The following is a 20,105-nucleotide window of genomic DNA, read 5'->3' on the forward strand; positions in this document are numbered from 1 at the left end:
ATCATTTTTTCAATTTTTCAGTTGAGTTTATAGAAGTATACTTTAAAGACCAGCATATTTTTCTGAAAGAATATATATTACCAATATTACCATTTTTCTAAAGGAAAATATATTACATTAGATTTAAGGGAGTGTAATTTTAAATTACAACTGCCTTGTCTTTGAAATACTTTTGGACACTCTCGACACTCAAGTCTTTGTGTATACATTCATTTCGAATGTGCCATGAAGCTTTTAGCATACGTCTCAGTACGTAATTCTGGTAAGTTTGGAGGTTTCTAGTGGTGGATAGTGCACCACTGCTTTAAGTAACACAGTCATGACATAGTTTAGGTCTAATTATTTGCTTATAAAGAAGATTTAATTTTTGATGTTCAACTTTGCTTATGTTAATGGTTTAAGAGCACTCATAAGAGCAATTAATATAACTTACAAGCCAGTTTCTTGACCCTTATATTCTCTAACCAAGTGTATCTTCTATCAAAAGTTAGACTTAAGTATTTAACATTGTCCTCCCATTCTATTTCCACATTATTGACTTTTGTTTTTCTTAGATTATGATTTCTACGTCTTATAATAGCATATACTGCAATTCTTCCTAAAGTGTAGTAACTCATTATCTTATCAATATGCAGCTGTAAATTGTTTCGTCAGTATATATACAGGTGTCATCAGCAAAAAGCGAAAGTATGTTCGTAAACTCCAAAGAAAAATATGCTATATATAAAATATACAATAAAGGAGACAAAAGGGTAGTATCTAACCAATCCTCACACTATGAAAAAAAATATTGAAATTAAAAATAATAATATTAAAAAAATTTTAATTAATGTATATTAATATATATTAGTAAAAATACAACTTTTACCAAGTTATATTTACCGCACTTACCGAAATTTGCAGTGTTACCATGCAATAATAAAAATTAATATGTTTTTGTATTAAAACCCGGCACTTCTCTATGAGTGCGTCGTATATAGCAAAGCTGCTAACTGTACTATCCAGAAGCTACAAGTTGCTCAAAATCACACTCTCCGCAGACTCTTCAAAGTGCCATTGTACATTCGCACGAATGACATGCTAAGAGACCTCAGAATAGACCCAGTCAAAAAATATATAAGGGACAGAGCCCTGAAGCTATACATGAAAACTGACAGGCTGCACTACATAGCACTATCTAATCTCAGAGCTGTCTTAAGCTGGCGCGGTATGCAGATTTTAGATCTGTCATTGAATAATCAGCGAAGCTTGTGAGGAATACATAAATTAGTCAAAGAGAAGAGAGGGACTCTGTAGAAACCCCCCCAGCTAAGAAAGAGTAAAAGTGCCTAGTTGCACTAACTAGAAGAAATCTCAACAGAATTTGTGTTTTTTTAGATTATTGTTTTTCTATCGCAGCTCAGCATATTGTATATAATACAATTTGGATAAATATGCAGATGTTTCTTTTTTGCTTATTTTGGTGGTATACAGCTCACAAAAATTTTCATATACAATAGTTTTTATATAAAAGTAAAGTTCTATCTTATTACAGAAAGCATAAAATAGTATTATTCATTTACCTATCTGATTCTTTTTCAATAAAGAAAACATGGAATTTAATTATTCCTATTGTCTTCAATTATAAATATTAATTAAATCTTCCCCAATTGCGCTAAAAGTCTATGAAGTCTTCCTATAAGCTAAAAAATCAAAGCAAGTTAAGTCGTAATTTTATCTAATTCGACTTAATTAAATAAATATAGAATTTTACTATTATTTAAAATATGTGAATCTATTAAATTAAATAAGCATAGAATATTATAATCCCTTCGTTTTTCTTGTTATATTTAAGTAAAAAAAACACAATTCTATTACTTCTACTCTTTATCTAGTTCTCTATGTAATTAAAGAAGCATAGAGTCTTATTCTTCCTTTATTTATATAGTTCTGTCAAACTAAAGATAACAAAAAAATTTAATATTCATAATGTGTATCTAATTAAAAATACATAGAATTGTAATATTCATTCCCGAATTCTTTTAAAAGTGCCTGCAAACGGAAGACTAGAACTGCTTATAACTTACCACGCGTTAAAATAATATGCATCCTAATTATTTCACATGATCTATAGTAGTTTTCAAAAAGTTCATTTAGCCAACTAATAAACAGTACGACGTTTTTTCTTTACTTTGATGTACTATTTTTATTTAAAGTAATTATAATTAAGAAATAGAAAAAATCGTAAAAAAAACTGAAAAAAATTTTTCTTGTTACTATATAGATTTATAATCAGAGTTCCATAGTACAGTTTTATTTTGGATTTGATGTTTTTGTGCTCATTGTTTTTTAAGTACATTTGAAACCTCAAAATTACACACCGAGCCATACACATCAACCGAAAACCAAAAACATCAAAAACATAAACAAGAACAACAATGATGACAGTAACCACAATAGCCATAGCTGTCACTATGATGTAGCTGGACCTGGAGCAATACTTCTGCTCCTTGGTGGTCGCTGCTGTGTTTCTGTGCTGTGCTGTGCTGTGCTGTTCGCATCAGTTGTTGTTTACCGTTTAATTAGAGACCTGCCCAGCTATGGTCAGGATGAGTATGATGAAAACGCTGAGTGCGATGACTGCGATGAGTGCGATGAGCACGATGATGGTAATCAGAAACTGCTTTAATTATTCAAGGTTTCAATCTGATGAATGGTAACAGCAACAACTACAGCAGTTTACCAGAATTCATAGCGACAGTAGCAGCAAAAAGTAAGCAAAACATTGGCTACCATGAAATGAAGTGAAAGGATTAAAATTCCAGGTAACAGCAAAACATCACTACGGTTCGCATACCAACAAACAAAGCTATATAAAAAAATGCTCTTAATCACACCACCACAACAACAACAACATCGAAAACAACAATAACAAAACAAAAACTGTTGCAAAAATTAACACAAAGCTGCACTGGACTATATATGAAACCACTAACCGAAACTGAATGTATGTACTTTTCACATTGGCTACCGCTCTACAATACCGTTCAATGCCAGAAACACAAAACTTAAATAAAAATAAAAATAAAAGTTTCCACATTAAAGGACACGGACCGACATGATTTTCATCCATTTTTTTGTTTTGTTTAAAGAGTCAAATTATATTTTGACACGCTTGTTAAAGCAGTGAAAGTTAATTTCACTGCATGAGTCCAGCTCACGTCATTTCAATTCCGAACTTGCCTCATATAACCTGTGAAAAAATGTGTTATATTTTGCTTAAAATTAATGCCAACAAAAGTAAGTAAAAAGCGCAAAATAACACAGATGCTGCGTAAATATTTGGTAAATTTACGTACGGCCAGGTTAATGTGTTTACATTACCGTCCCATAAGCCATAAGCCATCAGCCGGGTATGGAAGCAAGGATTGCTTGAGGAATGTTCACGTCTTTTTGTGTAAAAAAAGATACAACTCAATTTTTTTTTCTATAGCTTAAAGTCCTCATGCAGTTATATTTACAGAAATACGCGTACGAGGAAAAAATAATGTCCTTCACACAAATGTAAATGCTGCAGATAAATATTTAAATCGATTATAATGGCGCCAAGGACAATGCGAAATTTAATATTTAAATTAAGAGTTATCGATTCAATTTATTAAATAAATATTTCTTAATTATTATTTGCAAATAAGTCAAATTGTTTCTCATATGAGCAGCCTTGTCCCGCTTAAAGTTCCACAATTCCAACTTACAAAGTGCGATATCTGCAGTCCGAGCGATTTGCAGAGTTGGCTGCTGGTTGCTGGCTCGACTGAATGTGAAACGCATTATTTAATGAGGATAATACAGTAAAATGTATATCAATATTAAATTACCGTATCAAGATCATTTGACCCAAATTAAAACACATATTGATACGAAAAATTAATTTACTTTAGGTAGTATGACTAAATTTACGGCAGGCTTAATACAGTAAGAACTCGCTTATCTGTCTTAACAGATAGTAGAGTTGCAGCAATGCGGGAATTTTTTATAGAGTGGAGAAAAGTTATATTTTTTTGCATTATTTATTATTATATATATTCGATAATCTTTATTTATTATATATAATATATCTTTAATATATAATCTTTAATAACAAAATTAATGTTTGCTATAATTATAGAAAAATACAAAAAGTAACGCAAAACTATTCTGCATATATTATATATAAATAATGTATGTATAATCTAATAGGTGTAGGAAAAAGAAATCCATTATTTATGCATGAAATTGAAGGTTTATTTACCATAGAACGATCCAATTTAAATCATTTTGTTCGATAACTAGTTGCAATTTTGAAGGTAACTTCATTTTGCCTCTCTCATAGAAGTCGTCGTCCCTGTTGGCAAAAAATTGATACAGTCGATTTTTACAAATCTCTCTCAAAGCAAAATTTTTTATCACAAAAATCGCCCATTATACTTCATTAACAGGAACAGCTGGTAATCAATTGATTCCAGGTCTGGGCTATAAGGTGAATTCACAAGAATTTCTCAATTAAGCTCTCGGAGCTTTTAGCAAGTCATTATCGATGTCTGTGGCCTGGTGTAGTTCTGATGGGAACACAATTCTTCTCCTATTACCCAGACCAAAAGAAGGTTCAATTGTTGACAGTATAATTCCGAGTTAAGAGTTATGCTAAAGGCGAATAGTTAATAGTAAATAATTTCCTACAAATCCCACCAAGCACACAGAAAAGCCTTCCTGGCCGTCCAATCTTGTCTTGGCTATCGTTTCCTCACACTGAAATTTCAATATTCTGTATCTGAACAAGAAAATCTGTCTCTCTCGAAATTTCATTTAATAATAAAGTAGGACAAGTGGAGGTTAACTGTAATTGTTCTTCTAAACAAAACGAAACTGATATAAGAGGGATTAAAGTGTTAAAGAACAACTGTTAACTATTGAATCCGTATTGATAAATTATGATGGAATGCTAACTGTAAAATGGATATACCAACTGTGCTAAATGTACAAAAATGTATTTAACAAATTGAGAACAGGATATATTCATAATTCCTGTATAAATATATATACACACGTACTTGCCGTTTAGTTGTTATTGTAATATAGAATCATTTTTTTGTCCTGTGTATTTATTTTGTTGTTATATTATCAGGCACTTTTATTATATCATTATATCTGAAATTAACTATAGGTTATAGTTAAAATATTGCTAATAGTTAAATATTTTTAAAACATTACTTAATATTAATATTACTTAATATTGAACATTTAGCCTGTACCAATATATATAAAAAAATTTGGGTGTTAAAACAATAAATTATGTAGCTACAAAATAAATGCTAGACAAAAAGTTAGGTATGAGTACCAATCGTGACTAGTGTCTGGCTACAAAATACAAAATACAATCGTAGTTATCTTAATAACATTTAAAAAAATTTATTTTGAACTCAATCGTAGTTCAAGTATATATTAGAATTTAGACAAAGTAATACGGACATCATTAATAGATTTCATAATTAATTAAATTTAAATGTACTTACGTATTCAAATGCATTGCTTTTTGAAGCGGCTTATGTAGAAATTCTCATCAAGTTAACTTCATGTGAACTTTTACAATTATTAAAACATAATACATTTAGTCATTATTTCATATTGAAATACTTTTGGTCTAATATTCCAACATAATAAGTACTCATAGCAGACACAACGAGAACCAACTACACTTAAGGTAATAATTCCTGTCAACACAGGTAAAGTGGCAAAACGAAATATTATTTTGGTCATAGAATTGTTAAAGAGGCTTAAGTTAAATGGAAAACTTCCAAATCAATGAACCGCAAATTGCATGCGAAATCGAAACCTAACCGAAATCAAATTAAAAATGCTTAAATTCAAAGCAACTGAAAAGGAATTGACAACAGAACAACATTGCTGCATATTCCAACAACGGGCGAACAACTGGACACAGGAAGCAGCACACATATGAGAGTGACCGTATTGGCACGAAATTCGATTGCCATATGTTGAAAGGACATAACTTCAGTCCTTCCGCAACTTCTGCAACAAAATATTGTCACCAAATTATGGCTTAAAGTTCGAAACGCTGAACCGAAGCTACCAAGAGTTGGAAACATTTATGACTTCTTTGCGAAAACTTAATGAAGTCTCTTTTATGAGTTGTTATAATAAAGGATGTAATATTTGAGTTATTGGTTAAAACATATATTTATGTACTGCATAATATACGTTATTATTAATGAAAGGATATTATGAACTATAAGCAAATTCAATTTACTGCGCACACACTACATTAAGACTGAAAAGTTTTCGGAAATTCTCATTTAAAATTCGCGCGCTGTATATTTTTCGATATTTTAAGTTTATGTAGTTTGGCAGCACTGTCCTTAATTACTATGCCAAAAATGAGCTCGATCTGTCAGACAGTTCGTTTACGGCAGCTGTTGAAACCAGTTCACCTCAGTAGTGCGTTGCGAAATGTCTTCGACGGTCGTACGACCGTCCTGGAAGGCTTTGTACCACTCATAAACTTGAGTTTTCGATAAAACTGATTCCCCATAAGCCTTTTGTAGCATTCGCAACGATTCTGCACACGAAATTTCGTTCGAAACACAAAATTTGATGCAAACTCTTTGTTCAATATTTTTTTCCATTGTTTTTTTCGCAACGCCCTACTGAGGTGAACTGGTTTCAACAGCTGCCGTAAACGAACTGTCTGACAGATCGCGCTCATTTTTGGCATAGTAATTAAGGACAGTGCTGCCAAACTACATAAACTTAAAATATCGGAAAATATACAGCGCGCGAATTTTAAATGAGAATTTCCGAAAGCTTTTCGGTCTTAATGTATATCTTCCCACACATTTCCTTAATCCTTTCACAGTCGTTACGATTGCGAACATGTGAATATAAAACAAATACAATTTTTTATTGATATTTTATGATGTAGCGAAATCAGATTTACCCGCAGCTTCACTTTGAAGAGTATTATAGAAACCTCATTAACTGGAAAATATTTTATTACGTCACGTTTCCTTTGTAATATATGGTACTTCTCTTCATAAACTACAACATTTATCCAACAAAATAAAGTTATAAGACTTAAAGTTTATACTTCTGTTGAAGTATTTAGAGTTAAAAATTGAAATTGAAAGATTGTTGGAAAAAATCTTTCTCTGGAAGACTTATTGTTACTGTATCCATATGGCCGCGCCTATATCTGCCGAGGCTTACCAAAAGAAATGCTAAAATCATCAACTTTTACAATCAATAAGAGCACTTGATACTTCCGGCCAACATCGGCTTTATAACACAAAGAAAGAGAAGAGTGCCAAAGAGAAGAGTCCGTCAAATGTGTCAGAGTTCCTTCTGTTAAAATCTTATTGGGCTATAGTCAGACGAAACTAAATAAAAATGACCGAATTACGGCAGAAAAATGTAAAAAAACTAACTCAAGGCAAGTAGTGTCGTTGAGAATGAAAGTGTGTGCTTTATAATGACATTCATTTTATTCAATTTCGAATAAACATTAGACTTAAATGGAAAAGTTAATTTTTTTTTAAATTTTGACAAGAAACATATTGAAATGCATTATAGTAAGACTAATATAAATTTTATAAGAGTAAGTATTTAAACAATGAATTTACAAGCAAATCAAATTGTTCAGTTCCTTATCCGAACACTCAATAATAGTGATTTATTAATGAGCAATAAATACCCCTACTGAACAGAATGGGGTCCCTTTTTTTTCAGTCTAAACTAAAGACATTTTTAACTGAAAAAATAATTAGTTGATCAAGCATATTATGTATGCTCTTCTATTAAAATTAAGGTGTAATAATTAAATATTAAATCTGAGATTCTACTCTACACTATCCAATTTAACCAACAAAATGTGACAAGAAAATTTTTAAATTAAATTTTTCAAAAAAATTATTTTGTAAAAATACTAAATACACTACTAAGTAGTGTTTGATGATGACAATACTAGGTCACACCGAGCTATCAACCTTATAGCCTGTACCTTACACCATCTGAGTACCATTTGTTTTGATCTCTGCAAAACTCTCTTAATAGTAAAAAATTTGACACCCGAAGAACTGTTAAACACCACTTCGCTAAGTTTTCCGCCTATAGAAAGAAAAAAAAGTAATGAATATGACAAGAGGTCAGAAATCATAAAGGCTAGTATATATGCATTTGATAAAAATGCATTTTCAATAAATCAAATTTTTGTTGAAAAATATACCAAAAAGTATTGGTTATTTTCTTCTCTGATATTCTTATGTGTATAAGCAGTTTGTCAAATTATCAGACAATATTTTCTCCAAAGAAATTTATACACTTTTCGGAAGATATATTAATATTTTAGTCGAAAACTGATTGTCGTTTTTATGTTCTGTGAAATGACGATAAAGTCTAAGTACCAGAAACTATGATGAAATTATTTTTATGACGTTATTATAAGAGCTTTCTATTTAAATTGAAGAATTGTATATGTAACTATTTACGTCTTAAATTTTAATACATATACGATGCGTCACAAACCTTTTATGTATAGTTAAATTTCAGCATTACACAATATTACCGAAAACATAATTGTAATCATAATACATATATTAATTATGTACATATATTTATTTCTAAGTACCGGTTTTTTGCTCGAAATAACGCAAACAATTGTAAGGGACGGGCTCCATTTTAATGGTTTTTATCTTCTGAGATACAGAATGAGTAAGAACCTTGATAATCCCAAAAATGTTCCTATTTTAAATTGTTGTTTACTAAGTTTTATAGTTTTATGTGCATATATAACTTAGAGAGATATATGGTAACCAACCCGAGTGGATCTCGAAGTAACAATAACTAATAGATATACATAAGGGGCTTAACAAATTCATAGTAAACGGCTTATTAAAAAGTGTCTATCTAAGATACATTTAGAAATACACACCAGTATGGTATAATATCCAAAAATCTAGCCAACATGTAAAACACTCCGTCAAAATTAAAATACAATATTAAAAAATCAAAAGCGGATCAGAACTAACTACGAACTGTGGTACCAAATGATAATAATGACTGTTATATATAAAAAATAGACTGACAGAAATAAATGAATCGATGAATACTAGTACAATTAAAATAGCATAAATATAACGTAATAATAATAGGTTAGGTTAGGTTATACCGGCAATTCCGGGAATCTACTTAGGTCTATGGACCCATTGTGCTACCGTTTTATTAAAACCTCAATAGTTAAAACCATTTAGAACCTTTATATTAATAATAAAAATCTAAAATATTTTTGTCCCAAAGCTATATTAAACAAAAGTTCCAAATTTTAAATTTAAACATTCCGAAATCTGAATTTTTATTATTAAAGTCGAATGAAAAATCCAATAGTCAAATGAGTAACGATATGAAACTAAAGATATTTAAATTGAAATAAATTTCTATATATATATAAATATCCACTTTTTCTTAAATACCTATTTTAAGCGCTTTTTTCCAGCAATTTTATTTGTATGCAAAATGTTTATTGAAAACGATGTTGCTTGGATTCTCTGTAAGGATATACGACATAATGCTTGGCATAAACTCAAAGCGAGATAATATATTTACATACATCTATGATTAACTATCTTCACACAAACATACTTAACAAGTGTAATAAATATATTTATTGCAAAGTTTATGCGGAAGACATCATTCACATCCACAAGCAAACTAGGATAATGGCATTGTAAAAAGGATTTCAATGCAAACATAAAGTATTAAGCTACTTTGCATCATCTTTGTATGCTATTGCAACGCAAATGCATGTGATATTATTGTTTTCATAGTTGTTATTGTTTTTGTTGTTGTCGTGTTTATACAATACATATCAACTGCAACTGTCTTAGCGTAATCCTGTGGAAACAGCGACAGAATCTGATAAGGAAAATCGAAAGTCTACTTACTCAAAGATGCTTATGTGCATAAATCTTTATTTGAAGTAGCAAAAATGCATAAGTACCAAATCAAAATTTTTGAGTATCTTATGTAAAATATTTATATTTATTTATTTTTATTTCTGAGCTTATATTTTTAGAGTTTACTTTGTTTAATAATGCTAAAGAAACTATGAGTCTTAAAAGAATACAATGCTTAATAATACTATTTAAAAAGGCAAATATTATGATACGAAATTATTGATAAACAACTTAATTTGATGAATTTGCGATAGTTCATGATAATTCATTATATATTATATAAATCATTATATCATTAAATAATTTTTTTATTTAATGATACACATCATTAATCCAAAAATCAATTCTATTATGTTCCATTAAAAGAGTTTTAATAATAGATATATTTTTTAGTACAAGATTATATGTCATCAGTTCAGAAAAATTTTTTTTGAAATTATTTAAATAATATCGCGAGTACAAAGTTGTTAAATTTTAAAAAAATTGTGCTAAAAACCATATAACTTGTTTGCAAAAGAAATAAATTATAATTTACAGTAGAATGATTTTTAAGTTAATATTTTAGTTAGTATAATTATTGTAAATTTGAATCGTCATGCACATCATTTTAAGATAATTTTAGGCATCTGTTGTCTTCCCTTAGAATTGAAGTATTGCTAATAAGCCTCTATACTCAATGGGATAAAGGTTGTTGGTATTAGCTATCTCAATACTTCACACGATAGCTAACCAGCTACTTTTATATTATCTTAACTTTTATATTATTAAAATTTTAGTTAAAAATTTCTTTATACATTTTATATAAAAAAAAATTAAATAAAATTTAATATTGAAGAAATCATACTTGGTACTTTTTCATCTTTCTATTTACAATATTTCAGTTTTCGTACTGAAATTTAAGCTCCTTAATCTTAGTGTGGATATGCATAAATACTATACCTCGCCAATATGAAAAACAATGCCAAACAAAGGTTATGGCCAACAATGGCTTTCTACGCCTAAAGGAACTAGGAAAACAGCTAAATACACGCAAAGCGATAACACTCGAGGGAGCGCAATGCCTTCGAAAGATGTAATCTCTTTTGGCATTTGTCGGCTTTAACTTTGGCTCAATGCCAAATGTGCACCTGTAAAATGCAAATGGTTAAATTGCGGTGCATCTTCACTTTACTTCCAGCATAATGTGGCAGCCAAAAAGCAGCCAAGCCAAACAAGTAAAAGGACTAACCGACACTTTCCATGGAAAAGTGCACACTAAAGAATCTTAAATTATTCCACAACAAACGCTGCCTAAGCAGCAAAATAAACTTCAGTGGCTGGATTTAAACGATTGAAGTCGTTAAGTCTATAATTTTTATGCACACTTCAATGTAAGCTGTTCTGAAGTTTCACTAAATATTGCAAAAACAGAAAGTTAAATGAATACCTTTTCAAAATTTTACACTAAAAATACTTTAAATTTTAATAGAAAATAGCAATAAATTCTATTATTCATATAAAATAAAAAAATTATAGTTATTGTTCAATAAATACTTAGTGATAAATAATTTTTATACATATTTTGTATTGGATAATATATAACCATATTTAACACATTCTTTTATCATCCGTAATATTTCGCGTCAAATATGGTTCGATATGGTTCGACCAACCAAATTTCTTTGTATTGATTCAAGTGGTACCCAAACAGCACATTAATTAAATAGCCTACCCTTTTTAAATGATTCCAAATTATCATATGATTAATGTTTAGAAACTCCACTACTGCCTGATAGCTTGCGTGTCGATCGACTTTTTTAGTTGATTCTTACCTTCAGTTCAGCGCACCACTATAAAATTAATATGATATAAATTCGTAGTCTTTCTTAAATAGTGGAGGAATACGAAGCATAAATAAATTTTCATTCTTCAATCAATGTTTTTAATAGCTATTGCATTTAGATCAAGGTATTAAAAAAATTATACTATTTCAAATGAATACCCCACATCCTCAATTGTTACACTGAATCTAGATGTTTCTATCGTCGACGAGTAAATAGTGGATACTTTAATTTCGCTTCTGGTCTTACAACAGCTCTCATATTGAGAACATATAGGTAACTAATTTTAAGAAAGAATCGTTTGCAATGAAGTTTATGAAATTTAACTGGAGGGGGATTAGGAAATAGGGAACACTGTACTAGTTTTCATAAACTTTAAGAACCATTATATTTTTTAACTATCTTTTGCTCGGTTTTTTGACAAACAAGGTGGGTTTATCTTTATCTTTTATAAACCGATTAACCACTTCAATATTAATATTAATAATAATATCTTTATTGATATTCAAAACCCTATTAATCTTTCATTACCTACAAATATAGTTTTATTCTTTTGAGAGCATAAAATGTTCTATTTGTCATAGCAGTAGAATAAGAAGAAAACATTTTACTTACCCTCATACAATTTAATGATAAATATAATATGCTATTGGAATATTATATTTAAGAGCCCTTTTATAGATACTCCATTGATGACCACAACATATTGGCTACCATAAAAAAAGAATGTTAATAGAGGCAAGATAATAATTAGAGTCAATGATATATGTCCACCCGAATACATATTGTGGAGACAATATGGGGAAAATTCATCCGAAATTAGGATGGATGAAATGGATGAACAGATTGCAGTCATTAATAATGATGGTAATACTCGTGTTCAATAAAAGAACAACTTTTTGATAAAATCCAATAATTTAGCTCATGGCTAAATTGTATTATTAAAACTACAAATTTAATAATGGTAAAATTTCTTTTTATTGTAGTTCATACAAGAATAGGCAGAGTCCTGTAGCAGATTTGCTCTTATATATACTAGAACTTAAAGATAAACTACTTCGCTGCAAGATTTTTGGTGCGAAATGCATAAAAATATAGATAAGTACTCAAGCGTTTGGTACTCGATGACGCTAGGAAGAAACAAGTTCACACCAGAACTCGAAGAAAAAATGATTAAGAAGCAAATCTGATGAAAAGCAAGGAATCGTAACAATTTACACTATTGCATGCGGGGGCACAGTAACCACAAGGATATGTGATGCTGGGATACACATATCCTATCACTATTGCACTAGATTTCTAATATTTTAAGCTGAAATTTTCACCATCTTAAAAGAATATATCTCGCCACAGATATGACTTGCAGAAAAAAAAAGTCTATATAGTTGCATACATTCAGTAATTCAATAGCCTGCATCTTATTCCACGTAGTTCACGAGAGTATTGGCGATCTATAAGTTGATAAACTTTTAAAGTAGAAGTCACAAACCAACTCCGATGTGGGTACCCAGACAAAGGCATAGGCATGCGAATTTAACTGGAACCGACCGCTTTTATAAGACAGAGAGTCTAGGTGTCTCTTTGATATCAATCTCTGTGCGTTCCAGACTTAGACGTATACTCGCATATGAACACTTTTTGTGGTAGGCAAACAGGAATTTATTTACTATTTTCTCAGCTTCCAGCCCAATGATGACATGACTTACATATTCCAAGTTTAGGACCTGCACCTTTAACTACAGAAACCAGTTAGAAGTATTTAAAATAATTACTGTCTTAGGGGATGTAGAACTATAGGTTCACAAGTAGCTAAGCTAGATATATTCTACAGAGACTTTTGCAAATCATTTTTATCTCTTTTAGGGAACAAACACTTTAGCATGTGTGGTTTCACTGTCCAGCTTTATCCAGATCAAGGCTTAAGCTTGTTGGCACCCCATCTTTTATTCATTTAACAATGCGTACAATATAAAAATTGTTCAAATACTGGAATTCAAGAATCCGGTTAGTTCCAAAATGTCCAACTCTCTCCCCAAAACTACAACGAATGTGGAATTAAAACCATTTACTTAAATAATTTAAACGGTTTCTATTTTTCCTTCACGTCGTCCATCTGACTATCTACTATAATAGGCATTTGATAGCTCATGAAACTGTGATATGGTCAACTATAAAATTCACTTAATTAACAATAAAATATTGTGAAATTCTTGTTAAAGGACACACAATTTAATTAACTTTGAATTAAAAATTAAGTATATTTTTTTATTAACATTTTTTTTGTCACAACAAAAATGTTAACTAATTTTATTGAAAATAGCTAAACTTTTTAAATATATTTCAATTAGACTCTTAACCATAACAAATTAGTTAAGGAGGTCACACTTCTCTAAAAAAATTTAAATAAAAATAAACTACACTGGCCAAACCAGAAACTCTGCAGTTTTCTGCGTAAACGATATTCAAATGAAAATACACATTGTCTATACTTAACTAAGTCCATAAGGCTCTCCGAATGAACCACAATTTGAACTTGAGCAAACTTCCATTCCGTTTAGTACACAAGAGAAAATACACAGAGTTCTTGCACCATTTTTATTGGGGGTCAGATGGAAGAGATTATAAGAGACCCTTTCGCCTGCAACATATATAAAACTACGCCCATGGCATCAACAAATCCTTCCTTTTCTTTTATCGTTTATTGCAAAATTACACAAATACAAAACAATGAAATAAGACAAGAGTTAAGAAGTCGTCCTGAAAAAACTTTCAAATGGGAAAAGTTTTTCCTCAATTGTTCTAAGAAATATAAAAAGGGAAAGAAATCATCTTTGTTGTGCAACAGACCATTTGTATTAATTAGACATAAACAGCAAAGTTGCTTGTACAGATAATTTTACTTTTTCAACTCTCTTTCAAATATTTTCTTTTTCCTGTATTTTTCAGTAGAGACGGAAAATATATTCACGATAAATATTTAAATATTCTACAAAAAGAATGTAACATAATTTTTATACTTTTATCAGACATACAAATACTTCTATAGTAATCGATTGAAAAGTTGAATTTCTCTCAATTTGGTTTAATTTTACTTTTAACTTTGCAGAACTTTTAATTAAAAAATTAGTAGTTTTTTAAAATATTTTATAGTTATACTTTAATCCAAATAATCGGATACATCCCAAATAGCAAAGCCGCGATAGCTTTCAAAATAATTTTCAAGAATCGATAGATTTTTTATAGTGTCGATTATCCAAATAATCGGACACATCACAATTAACAAAGCCGCGATAGCCACATAGCTTTCAAAATAGTTTTCGATAAATATTTCGATAATATTTGCGTGAAGAAATCGATAGAAAAGCGCCAGCTATCGAATTTCCATCAAATTTGTAATACTTAGCACATGTGTTATTTTTTATCATTTTTCTAAGTAAAATGGTTACTATATTTCGATAAATAAATATCGTTTTTGTTCTATTTTCTTCTAAGCAAAAGTGATTGTTTTTTAAAAATATATCGATATTTTTATCGATTTTTAGTATTAAAGACATTTTTAAATATGAGCCATATTTGCACTACGGTGCAAGAAAGCGAGCAATATTAAAATTAAGTTTAAATTACTTGATAATATATAATATTTACTTCAATGTATCAAGACTATTAATAAAAATTAGAAAATATTAAAGTTTCCTTATTTTTACCTAGGTATGTTATTTATATATGTTATTTTATTATATCATGCTACTCCTGCATATTCAGTACAATCCTCATTGGAAAACTATCGCATTTTCAATATTTAAAAAAAACTATCGATTAATTAATATTTTTTTAAGAAAAGGTATCGCAATTTTAAAAAAAAAATTTCTGAAAATAATCACATCACATATTTGATAGTTTATCCGTGTGAAAGATAACTATCTTCTTCACTTTAAGTTCTAAATCATCTAATGCTGAAAGTTTTCCAATAGTTTTTTCGTGACTATTTTAAAAATGATATTGTTTTTCAGAACCTAACACAAAAAATGATATCGATTATATATGTTCGCATAATAAGAAATCAAATTGATCATAGTTTAAATGCGAATTCTAAATATTGACATTAAGATGAGTAAATTAATAATTGATTAAAGCTATAGATGTAAAATTATCGTAATAATGTCTAGTTAGCACTACTTATACCATTTACTATTTATACCACCAAAAACTTAATTCAGAATTTAATTTTCAAAAATCTGATATTGTAATCAAGTTAATTTCAAGAAACTACAATTTTGCACAATTTTCTAGATTCTAGTCTATTAAAGACTATAATTTTTAAAATAAATTTATGAAGAGGTTTTCTCGAACAGTAGTGAACTCCAACAACAAAAAATTTTATTTTTTATATTATTTTAATTAATTGAATTTTTGGCTGACCATATAGCTGTTTCGAGTATTGCCAAATACTCATCATCAGTGGTCTTGGAAATAATTCTTGTATTTAATTATTCGTAAATAATTATTTTTGAGATTGCAAGTACCAGAAATCGAGTTCGGGTTCTACCAAATGTGAAGCTCAGAATCAGCGCACCTTAACCAACTGATCCAAAGCCGTACTTGACTTCTTATGTTCGCATATTTTTCTGGAGTTTTGTTACTTTTATTATGAAAGTTTTTATTAACAATTTTACTTGTTGTGTTTATATTAAAACGAAATCATATATACAAAATATATTTATATAAAAACAAGATATTTAAAACTTGTAAGAAATTTCACTTAATGCTGTATTCTACACAAAAAACAGGCAGTCAATGTTCTTAGTCTCACGAAATCCAATGATACCAATTGTGAAATCAATAAAATAACTGCTGTTATACCATTATCTTCTTTCTGATCATCTAATCATATCATAAACTAACACAAGTAAAACCCATATTTTAGTGAAAGAAATCTAACATGAGAATATATTTTTAACACTAAAAGCCTTCATAATCTACACCTTTCTTGTGCCTAGCCTCTCTTCTCTAATTATTTCTCAGTGCGTAGTCATTTCTCTAGTCCAATAATATCGATAAAAAATTTTGAAATCGCTAGTATAGTTTTTGTTTATATTTATATTTTTACATATACAAATAAATAAATATCCAAACCAGTATAAAATTATCACAATAAAATTTTTAATTTTCTTGCCTGATAATGTCTTTAAAATGCTTTTGAGAGAAAACTTTTAAAACCGCTATTGTTGAAGAAAATGAGCGATTAAATTCTCATTTAGACTCTTTATTGACATATGTATGTGAGAGAAAGTTCTTTTTTGTAAGAAATTGCTTATTAGTTGTGAGCAAGTTTTTTACTTGCTTTGAACATGTATATGCTTTAGTTATCTCTGATATTAAAACTCGGATATGTTTTTTTAAATTATTTAAATGTTAATTAATTTAAAGCTACGAATGTAAACGTTTGGTCTGTTAAAATGAGTTTCTTGCCTTTCTATAAATCCAGATTCCAGATTGAGCAGTGCAAAGTATGAAAGTACATAAAAACGTTTTTTCTAAAATCGAATTCATTATTATTCGAATTTCTAATATAATGCTTCATAAATTGTTATAAAGGATGAAGTAAATTTATATTTATTTATTCTATAACTCATGTATTACGTGGTATTCCATTAAAGTTTTTGTGGATAGTCTTCATTTTTTTAACATATTTGGATTAAATATGATAATTTTTTTATGTGATACTTATTAAGCTTATTTCTTACTTCTTAGTGAAATAAATTATTATGTGAACGAGAGAAGCAAATAACACTTAAACACTGGAGAGCCCAAACAGGCTTGCAGTGGTCAAGAAGATTCATTTTCCTGAGCACTTCAAAGTTGACGCTATCCTTAACCTTAGCAGAAATAATATTAAAATCTACACTGAACACTGTAGACACTGTAGACTTAATTACCACATGAAGTTTATAGGTGCTGTAAAAAGTGATTCCTCTGTCATGAGGAGAAGGAAACATCAGAACGTGTTCTATACAAGTGCCCAACAGGGGAAGACATAGACTTGACTACCTGGGAAACGGTATCTTAGTCCCAAATGAAATAGGTTAAATTAAGCCCACAACAATTACGAGATTTATAAATAGTCTAAAACTTTACGCGCACAATAAATATTTTTGGTCGGGGTGCACTCATACCCTATTATTTAATAATAACAAATACTTTTTAGTGAATTGCAATTATTTCAAATTGACTATATTATCAATGAATTATAAAAGGACTACTTCCAATTCGTCTATAAATTGTTTCTTCAGTCAATAATTCAGATTTTAAGTTAACTAAAAATAGTCTTTTAAACTATTTGACCCAATTTATATAAATGAAAAACTAAGAATAAAAATAAAAATAGCCTTAAATCTGATATCAGTAAGCTTTTTTAAAGCCTTTTAAAATTCCAAACAGACTAAATAAGGTTTAATCACATTTGTGTTCAGTGAAATGTAGTTGAAAAAACCCTAAACGCATAATCTTGTTTTTAATGCCACCTCATTATTGTTAATTGATTTCAATTAAAGCGGTCTAACACCCTAAATAACTAAAACCACAGCAACAAAAACAGAAATAAACATCAACGGAAACGGAAATGTTTGAGAAAATAACAACAAATGCTGTAGGAAGAAGAAAGCGTGCCACAATGATGCGTCGTGCGAACTGCCTGGGAGTGTTCCAACGCAAGTATGTTTGTCTGCTTTAATGGCTGTGTTTGTTTTCCCAAATGACCAGGAGCACAGCTAGGAGCTTATGACTTGTGTTTGCACTGCTTGGACGTTCATTTTATCTCCCCACTCCTTGGTCATAAATTAAAGCATCTTTTGCAAGTTTAGCTTCTTAACTTAATAAAAAGTGTTGCCGCGCACAATGTTCATACACAACGCCTTGTTTCCGTTTCCGTTTGATGTAACCAACAGTGAACAAAGGTTGTTTTTGTTGCTATTACTTTTGTAGTTTCCTTTCATACTCCTAGCAGCTCCATTTCGAAACTCTTAAGTGGTGCGGCAAGATTTTCGGATAAAGTTAATTACAACTCATTGCGTTTTAGTTGAGTTTTCTTTGAAAAATAATTAAACAAAAAATAAAGCGAAGGATATTTGCGCGCAATTAAGAATTAAACTACAATTTTCTAATTAGTATGAAGTAGCTTTGGCTTAGTTCTGTAGAAACTGCTCAGATAAATTTTAATGAACACGCTGAATAACTTTAAATAAAATTAAATATTGAATTCAGATTCTTTAAGGATTTATAAGAAATAAATGTATATACCTTATACTGTAATCAAACACTATGGAGAAATTCTTAATTTAAAATATGTGATCCTTTTGATTTTTTTAACATTTTTTTTATTTAAGTTGGCACTACTGCCACCCACATCTTTGTTAAAATAAATTTTAAATCAATATCTGATTATGCCCAATAGTTTGAGGACAACAAAAAATCAATTTAATGGTATTTACAATTTTATGGAGCAAAAAAACTCTATTAACTCCGATTTGCGTAAAGAAATTTCTTCTGAAGACGTGTTAAAAATGTTGCAGACGGTTTTTGTTTATCAGACTATATCACGAAAATATGTTCACAATTCAAAGAAAACAGAGAAACATTTAAGATAAATAACATCCTGGACGGCAATCAGTTGATGAATAAGATGTCGAAGAAATCAAAGATTTAATGTTCTGAAATCGTCGGTTGACAATTAGAGACCTGGCTTATACTGTTAATGTTTGCATTATCAATTCCTTGCGTCGGGTTAAACCAGAGATTAAAAATAATATAGCTATAGTTATAAATAAACTATGGAAATAAAAAGAAATATTATTTTAACATTACATTATGTTTACTTGAAGCTATTCGCTAACAAAGGTCTAAATTATAGGCAAGGAATTTTTGGTTTTTCGACTTGATAATCCATTACCTCCCACTGCATGGGTGCTTCGAGACCAATTCTAACAAAAACTCAACTCATATCGTTCTACAATCATTGTATTTGCCTGATTTAATACCGTAGGACTTCTGATTATTCTTCAAACTAGAGATACCACTTCGGTATCTCGATATGATATAGAGACAAAAAACAAATCTTTTTCAATTCTATTAAATTTAAAATATATGTGCTTATATAGTAAATATGCACTATTCATGTACATAGAAAATTAAACAGGAATTTTTAAAAATTGATATTTATGTAGCGAGGCCATCTATTGGGAATTATATGCTATGGTAAGGTCAACCACTTCTCATATTTACCTAGGTCGTTTAAATGGCAAACGAA

The sequence above is a fragment of the Teleopsis dalmanni genome, chromosome 1 (assembly GCF_002237135.1).
Source record: "Teleopsis dalmanni isolate 2A chromosome 1, ASM223713v2, whole genome shotgun sequence".
In the NCBI taxonomy this organism is placed as follows: domain Eukaryota; kingdom Metazoa; phylum Arthropoda; class Insecta; order Diptera; family Diopsidae; genus Teleopsis; species Teleopsis dalmanni.